The following is an 8,363-nucleotide window of genomic DNA, read 5'->3' as shown; positions in this document are numbered from 1 at the left end:
ACACATACACACACCACACACACTAGCACACACCACACATACACACACCACACACACTAACACACACCACACACACTAGCACACACCACACATACACACACCACACACACTAGCACACACCACACATACACACACCATACACACCACACACACTAACACACACCACACATACACACCACACACACACTAACACACACCACACATACACACACCATACACACCACACACACTAGAACACACCACACATACACCACACAAACACACACCACACATACACACACCACTCACACTAATACACACCACACATACACACACCACACACACCAGCACACACCACACATACACACACAGCACACATACACCAACACATTAACACACACACGACACATAACATGACAAACGTGCATATAACACACCCTAACACACATATACAGCACATACTAATACACTACACATATACACACCACACAGACACATACCACACACACTCACACACCCCACACACGCACAAAACATGCATACACACAAAACGTATGCTCATATAAATATCCTGTACAATACACACACACTACACACAACATGCTCCCGTCTTGTTTTCTGCTAAAGGACAGGCGGGGAGCACAGCAGCTGAAAGGATTAAAGGCTCAGCTGCTGAGAGAGGCTGACTTCTTGCTAATGCCACCGGGCCTCAGCCAGTGATGGAGAGAACACAGCAGGAGAGAGATGGCAAGAGGCCTGCGGAAGAGCTATGAATAAACAGTTTCAAACTCTCTCCATGAAAAAGCAGGGGAAGGCAAATCCCAAGTGAAATGCAGCCCCACTCACGGCTGCGAGGCTGGAAGTGCCAATTGAGCTGGCCGGCACCTAGAGCTACGTGTCCAGATTTCTTCACTTCTTCCTCCAAAGTGTCGGTCCCTCTCACATTTAGAGTAAATGTTAATACTAAAATCTCACGACTTAGGAAACACTAGATAAAAAAGTCAAGCCAAAAGGGATGGTCTGGGTCCTCACCCGTTAACCCCCCTGGGTGGCAGGAGCAGCTGGGAGCCGCTCCTGGGACAGCCAGCCTAAAACCCAGGCCAGCTCTCCTGGACCAGGAGCTGCATTAGCATAAAATGTATATTTATTTAAAATGCTAATTATTGGACCGAATTTCTGGAGATGGGGCCCATTAATCTGCATTTTCAACACTCTCCCTCGGTGACTGATTCTCAAAACAACTGAAGTCTGAGAACCGGCACTGTTCCTGAGTACTCACTCACCTGGCTTATTCAGGCCACTCTCCAAAGACACCTTTGGCTTCTCAAATACAACTGCAAGACAACAGATTCAAGGAAAAGTCCTCCAGATGGCCTTCCTATAGTGCATTAAACTGATCTATCCCAGCTGCTGTGTGGGGGTTTACTCATCTCTATGCCCCCAGAGCCAGGCACACAGTAGGCACTCAATAAAGGATTGCTGAAATCAAACGGTGAGGGATAGAGGCAGAACTGACATGAAATGGTCATTTTTACCCATTTCAAGATTGTATCGAGCATTTATTAGCAGTCCCACAGCCTCTGGAAGGGAGGTGCTGGAGGGTCTGTAGCTATCCCCATGATATAGGCAGCAGACTGTCTCTTTACTGGTTTTGCACATGGCAGAGCAACTGGTCTACCATCCTGGGGCCATGCCTTCCGCTGGAACCCTCAACTTTGCAGGCTTTTGGAAACTGCTCCCTCAGAGGCTAGCTCCTTACACAGGCACTAGACCAATCAATAAAGGCGATCTCACCATTTTTCTGATTTATGGGGTACAGATTCCTGGTTTCCATTCCAAATGCACTGAGTTCAAACTGGAAAGGGGGCCCAAGAATGTGAATTTTGAGCAAATACTTCACATGATTCTGAGCTTGGAGTCCAGAGAATGGCACTTCCACAGACACCAGTTTAAAAGCAGACATGGTGACTATCTAGCTTCATTTCTCCTTCTATCAAAAGGATCTTTGTAGTGGATATTTGTCACCTGGGATTTAGTTGCGGGGTTGGGGGGGGGGTGGTCCCGCAGCCCGGGAGAGCCTCCTGCCGAGGAGGGAGAGCTGCGGGGGAGCTGCTTAACTTCTGAGCCTACCCTTGTGAGTCCTGTGGGCAGAACCCTGGCATTTCATTGTGAGGTCAGCCGAGGTGCCCAAACTGTGCCCTGGGGGGTCCCTCACGCTCACCCAGCAGATGCTTATTCCTGGGCTTGTGCCTGGGGCCCGCACTCAAGCAGAGGCAGTTTCTAATTCATTCTAGCAATGATGGCACAGTGCCAGCAGCCACATCCAGAGTCTTGTGGCGGCAGCCGTGGCCACACACCAATCGGGGGACCTGTTGCATGTCCTGCATGAGCTCCTGAGTCTGGCTAGCCAGGCTTCCTGTCACTTCTCTAAGCTACGCAGTCCCTTTCCTGCTAAAATTACCCAGCGTTGGCTTCTATCGTTTGTAACAAAGCATCCTGACCCTTAACAAATCTGAGATAGCTCTTGGTTCCCTGCAAAACCTTCATCCTTCATATATTAAACAGTACCAATAAAATAATACTTGGCTTAAAGTCTTACTGCTTTGAGCCAGTCCGTTGATGCACTTGTTTACTTCACTGTGCTGGAATGCACAGAAATAGTCCAGTGTGGAAATCATAAGGAAGTTCATTTAAAAAAAATTATGGGGACATATCAAGGAAGCAAAACGAAACTAAAGGACATTGCTGAAGTGACAACAGGCCACACGTTTGAGACGGGGCAGGGGTCTCTAGTCCCATTCATTAACCCGGTAACTTGAGCGGTTGCTTACATTCTCCCTGCTTTGCTTTGCTTGTCCATAAAGTGGGGTTTTGAATAGTGCTGGAGGGTTAGACACGGAGTAGGTACAGCACCAGGCAGAGAGCTGACAGTCAAAAAAGGGTCCCGAACCACCACTGCCAGCATCAATCCTTCACACTCCTCCGTGGCCCTGGGCTCACCTTGACAGACAGGACAGCTCCCGGAGGATACGCAACAGAAAGTGAGAAAGAAAAAGAAGTAGTAACTTCACACAGTGTGAATCCACAATGATTCCCATACTCGTCTTTGAGCCACAAAAACAGCATTTGGGTACGGTTCAACCCAACATACAACGGCAGACGTTTGAGTCTCCAGCGGGGCGTTCAAGGACCCCCGATCGTTCACCTGCGTGTCTTAACGAAGGTCAGCCGCTGCCCACAGGCACCCTGGAAAATCTTTCTGGATCGGAGCCGGGGCGGGAGTTACAGGAGCAACCTGTTGCTGCAAGAAGCTTGGGGCGCCGGCTTCCCCCAGCCTTTCCCTCCCACCTACCGCCGGGCCGGGCCCCTTCCTGCCCTCTCTCCCTCCTCGGCAGGAGGCTCTCCCGGGCTGCGGGACACAAAAGAATGGGCGGTAGGGCGGGCGCGGGAAGCGAGGAGACTCGAGGAATCCGCCGCCGCCTGGGGGAGGGGGTTGCCCGAGTAACTTGGCTGCCCCCGCGCGTCCGCACGGGATCCCTGCCACCCCCGGAGGCTGCATCGGGGTCGCCAGGGAGAAGGGGGAGCGGAGCGGTGTGCCACCCCCTCGAATCCCCTTCTCCTCTCGGAGCGGGCTTTCGGGGAAACTGACCTGGGACACCCTGCCTCTCCCGCACCTCGAAGCTCGTTCTTCCGTCCACGCTTCCCTTTGTTGTTCCAGCCCGCGGCGCGGTACTGGCGAGGTGCGCCCAGAGCGAACTCAGTTCTCCACCCGGCAATTGCCGTAGGTCCCCTAACTGTGCACACAAGGGGGTGGGGGCTGCATCAAGCCCGGGGTGCGTGAGGCTCTCCCATAGACGCCGGGAGACCGCCTCCCGTGGCTCCCCCCGGGCCCCCCTCCTGCTATGGTCTATTGCACCGCGTATTCCATTTGGAAAACCAGGGGGAGGTGACCCCTTTCCATCCCCGGCAGGGGAGGCTCAGTACCCCGCGCCCCCGGGGCACCCCCAGCACTCCGCTCCCCGCAGAACAGTTCCCAAACCCCTGACGAGCCTCCCCTCCGCCCTCCGCCTTCTCAGAGAGCGAGCCCGCGGCTTCGGGGGTCCCGGTCCCGCTTGCTTGTGTCCTGGTACCTGGCGAGCCACAGCCGCCGGCTCCCCTCCTGTGGCTGGAAAGAAGACCCACCACGCAGCCACCAGGCAGCAGGCAAAGTTTGCGCGCGTCCGCGCTCTGCCCGGAACTCCCGCTGGCCTGGCGCCCGGGCCACCTCGGCCACTTTGCAGCCGCCTGGCTCCCCGACCGCTCTCGGGGCTCGTACTACCTGCCGCGGGGCCAGAGCGAGCCCCTCCGTTCCCGATTTCCCGACCCCACCTTCCTGCAGGAGGGTGCGCTCCGGCCCCCACCGTCACCGATGACGCCTCCCGGGCTCCGGGATGAGGACGCCGCTACTCACCGTGCGCCGGGTCCAGCTCCCGTGGCGGCTCCCGCCGCCGCCTGCCCTCCCCTTGCAGCGGCGTTCGCCCAACTCTGTCCTGCTCATGAATGATTTATGAGCCGCTTCGGGGACCACCGGGACGGCTTCCGGAGAGGCGGCCCCGCTGCCCGGCGCGCCGGCCAGCCCCCGGGGCGCGGCGGGCGGGGAAAGGCGCCGGCCCTGGAGGCGGGCGAGCGAGGCCCGGGGTGCCCGCGGGGACCTGTTGCGGCCTCCCCTGCTCTCGAGCAGGGACTTGCGGATGGAGCAATGCTACTTAAGTCTATACTCACCCCCAGCCGGAGAGCTGAGCGCGCGGCCAGGTGCCTGCCTGGGACCGGCTCGGTATTTTAAAGATAGCTAAGCCTGGGGTTCTGGACACGCTCCCGACTGGACCAGCAGGGCAGCTTCACGGCGACGCCGGGAGGAACCCACCTGGCCTGGGCTGCGTGCATTTCCTGAGGCGGGAGTCCTGCTCACGCCTGCACGCCCTTCTCCCAGCACCCACGCCTCCTTCACCTGCGCAGAGCCCTCTACTTGGAACGCCACCACCCTGCTAAAAACTCCTCCTCTCTCTGGTTCTAGCCCAGACAGGCCTCGGTGGACCCCCACGCCACCGCACCCCGGCCGCTTTAGACCTTCTATTGCCGGGAACCAAGAGACTTCTTTTCTAATTTACCCAAACAAAACCAAACCCAAATCATTTGGTTCCCTAGTATATTATGTACCAATCACGACGCTCGTGGCTGGAGCTGTAAAACCTGCACGAAGCAGTCCTTAATCCCATGTATACATACAGGCATGCGCTGTAGCACGAAGCACGATGCGCTTTAATTATTCGGTTCAGATGTGGGAGAGTCCCCGGACATCCCCTCTTCACCTCTCTGCCAAGCTGCCAAGCTGAGCGGGTGGAAACCATGCACAAGTACTCACTCCCTCTCTAACTGCACTCACCAGTGTGCACCTCACACCTCACTCACCACTTCCTGTCTTGAATTGAGTACTATCTGGTAGAAAACGTAAGACTTACAGAAGAAAAACACCGTCAGGATGGTGTCTAGCATGCAGTAGGCGTTTCATGTTTGTGATGCAGGGGATGGATGGATGGATGGATGGATGGATGGATGGATGGACAGGACCATTTCCACCGTGGCTCTTTCACTAACCCCAGAATCTAGCATAAAACCTGTGCTGGAAGGAGCATTGTTTATCTAAAGTTTAAGTTGATCTTGTATGTGCATACTTCTAGGACAACAAATGCCAGGTAAGGAAACTTCTGGAAAGGACACCAGAGGCATGGCAAGTTTAGGTGGTAGTCTAATCAGGCCTGAGGTTTCTTCTCTGGAGCCCCTGCTGGTCAAGGGCCTCTGCTTCAGCACCCCCAGAGGCCCCTAGCACTTCTCCAAGGCAGCCCTCTCAGGGAGTCCTCCCCTCCTGAGAGCAGCCAGCTCTGACTTGCGTCAAATGTTGACCCTGTCCCTTTTTATCACTGTGGCTTGAGCTGCTTAACCTCTTTGAGCCTCAGTTTCCTTGTCTGCAAAATAAAGACAATTATGTCTCCCAGGGCTCCTGTGTCCTCCTAATAATAATAATAAAAATAACAAAGACAACGGCAGTAGGAGTGAGCGCTAACACTCAGTGAATGCGTCCTCTGAATGAGGCACTATGCCCAGAGCTGTAAGTGCATTATTTTGTGTCATCTTAGCAAGAAAGACAGCATATTATCTCCATCTTAAAGATAAGGCTAAAACCAGGTTCAGTCATTTGCCCGAGGTCACTGAGGTAGTAAGCGAAGCGCTGAATTGGAACCCAGATCTGGCTTCCAGAACCCATCATTGCCCTAGTGCACCCACGTACCAAGCGATAACATAAAACCCTCGGCCCTGGGCTCCCCTGCCTGGCAATGTCGTGTGGCACTTAGGCATCGCATTCAAATGATTGGCCATCTGTCTTCCCATAGGCACCGAATGCTTCAACTGTTTTTATCCATTTTCATATGCCTCCCTCCCTCCAGCACCTACTCTATGTGGACCAGTGGAGGTGTTCAATAAGTGAATGAATGAATAATAAACAGAACACAATATTAAGATCTGTTCTGAGCAGCCTTAGGCAGACAGTGACACAGGACTTAATGATTTATTCTGTTCAATTCGGCTTGGAGTCCTAATGCTACAGTCCTGCTATCTAGCACAACTGAATTTCTCTGTCATCTGTTACATGCAAGGCTGGAGGAGGTAATATTATTCCCATATATCCATTCAGTTATTAGGTGCACAAATTAGGTCTCCCTTTCTGAAATCGCTCATTTTTCCTGCCCAGATGAAATCTAAACACGAGGCAGTGTGACATCCTAGGGAAAGCCAGGAGATTCATTCAGATGCTGTCACTAACTACCAATGTGGTCCCTGGTAAGTCCTGTAACCCCCATGGGCTTCACATTCCTCATCGTCCAATAGCCTTGCTTAGTGACCGGATACGGCTACAGGCTACCATTTTGGACCCTGCAGATACGGGACATTTTCAGGAACACAGGAAGTTCTATTGGATAGCGCTGGTTTAAATAGTGAACCATAATAAAGGAAAAAGGACAGCACAACTGGGGTAAGAAACTGAAGTTTCCACAGAAATTATCAGGGTATGGAGCATCATAAATGAAGTGTTGAGATTAATCATTGTCAGAGTATACGACACTCGATTCATTCAACAATCTTCAATTTTTGACAAGCCCTTCCTTATGAAGGACTTTGGATAGTCTTCTCTGAGTCACTAAGACTAAAACAAAATAGGTTAGTGAGTATATTATTCTAATTAACCTGACATTTTCTACCATGAATAATGTGCTTGTGTGACCAACAAACATGGCAGCGTGTGACCCTTTAGAAAATCAGGTTTGTGTCATCTCAACATGGGCTGCCCTGCCTTCTTAAGCCTGAAATTTGTGTAAGAGACAGCTAAGGAGGAGAGGGAGAAGTTGGGGGGGGGGGAGATTGTTCCAAATCGAAATTCTACTAGTTTTGAAGGGAATGGCTTCATGCAAGCCAGGGTTCGCCTATAAATGTTTTACCTCATGCTTTCCTGTCCATCTTGCTTTCTCTCCCCTTGCCTCTGGGCTTAGAAACCAAACATAGCTTTGCTGATGTTTACTAACCAAAAGCCAAAAAAACATGCTTCCTGTAGTTCAGCAACCTTCAGGCAAGATTTGTAACTCATTCATCAAGCCCACTTGTACTAATTCAAAGGCAGAGGAAGAAAACTTCAACCCAGTTTGGACAAAGAGGAGGAAAGACAGAGCAGGGGCCAGACCAGGGCCAAGGCCAGCACCTTAGCGCCTAGATTCCGAACCTGGGAAGTTGGAAAACCCCGTCACACTTACTGGAGGCTGGCACGGGGTGGTTTTATATTTTATGTGCTGGATCTGCCTTCCAGTAACGGTTTCAAATAAATGCTTCATCTCTAGGGCTGGCTTTCATCTGCGCCTTTCCCTCTGACATCATTTTTAATATTCACTAACTCAAACGGGGCTTCCTAATTTGCCTTTGGTGACTGTGTGGGGAAAAATGAGGGCAGCAGAAGGAAAGGGAGCTACAAAGCGTGAGGATACTTGATCTCATTTTCTCAAGGAGGGCGAGGTTCTTTCATCTAAATGTTTGGACTGAGATTGAGGAGGGAGGTAGGCAGGGAAGTTCCACAATTTCTGGTTCTACAGTCATCAGTTTTTAAATCATATCCCCTAAAAGGCTCACCCCAGGAACTTGTAATTTATACAACAGTAAAACTTACGACTCTGCTAAGAAGAGTTTTACCCCTCTGGGAATGATTGCTATTACTACTTCCTTCTATGAATTTGCACTTATCCCCTTCTCATTATCTGAAAACATGTATTAGCCGTCTGTTAGTCATTCATTCAGTAATATTG

The 8,363-nt window shown here is 51.8% G+C and overlaps 1 protein-coding gene across 4 annotated transcripts in view; it reads right to left on the bottom strand.

Annotated features, from left to right (window-relative positions):
• Positions 1–4,603, bottom strand: part of PROM1 (prominin 1) — a 200,683-nt gene extending 196,080 nt beyond the window's left edge. For 2 of the 4 annotated variants that reach the window (XM_081812574.1, XM_081812571.1), the window contains exon 1: positions 3,629–3,789. The gene's annotated coding sequence lies outside the window, so the exon portion shown is untranslated. Of the gene's footprint in view, positions 1–2,810; positions 2,929–3,628; positions 3,790–4,429 lie in introns of those variants that run through there. The other 2 variants (XM_081812572.1, XM_081812573.1) reach the window with 2 other exon arrangements.
• Positions 4,604–8,363: the final 3,760 nt, after the last annotated feature.

The sequence above is a fragment of the Leptonychotes weddellii genome, chromosome 2 (genome assembly GCF_054177405.1).
Source record: "Leptonychotes weddellii isolate Sample4059 chromosome 2, ASM5417740v2, whole genome shotgun sequence".
Taxonomy (NCBI): Eukaryota; Metazoa; Chordata; class Mammalia; order Carnivora; family Phocidae; genus Leptonychotes; species Leptonychotes weddellii.
This window is presented reverse-complemented; position numbering and strand designations above follow the sequence as displayed.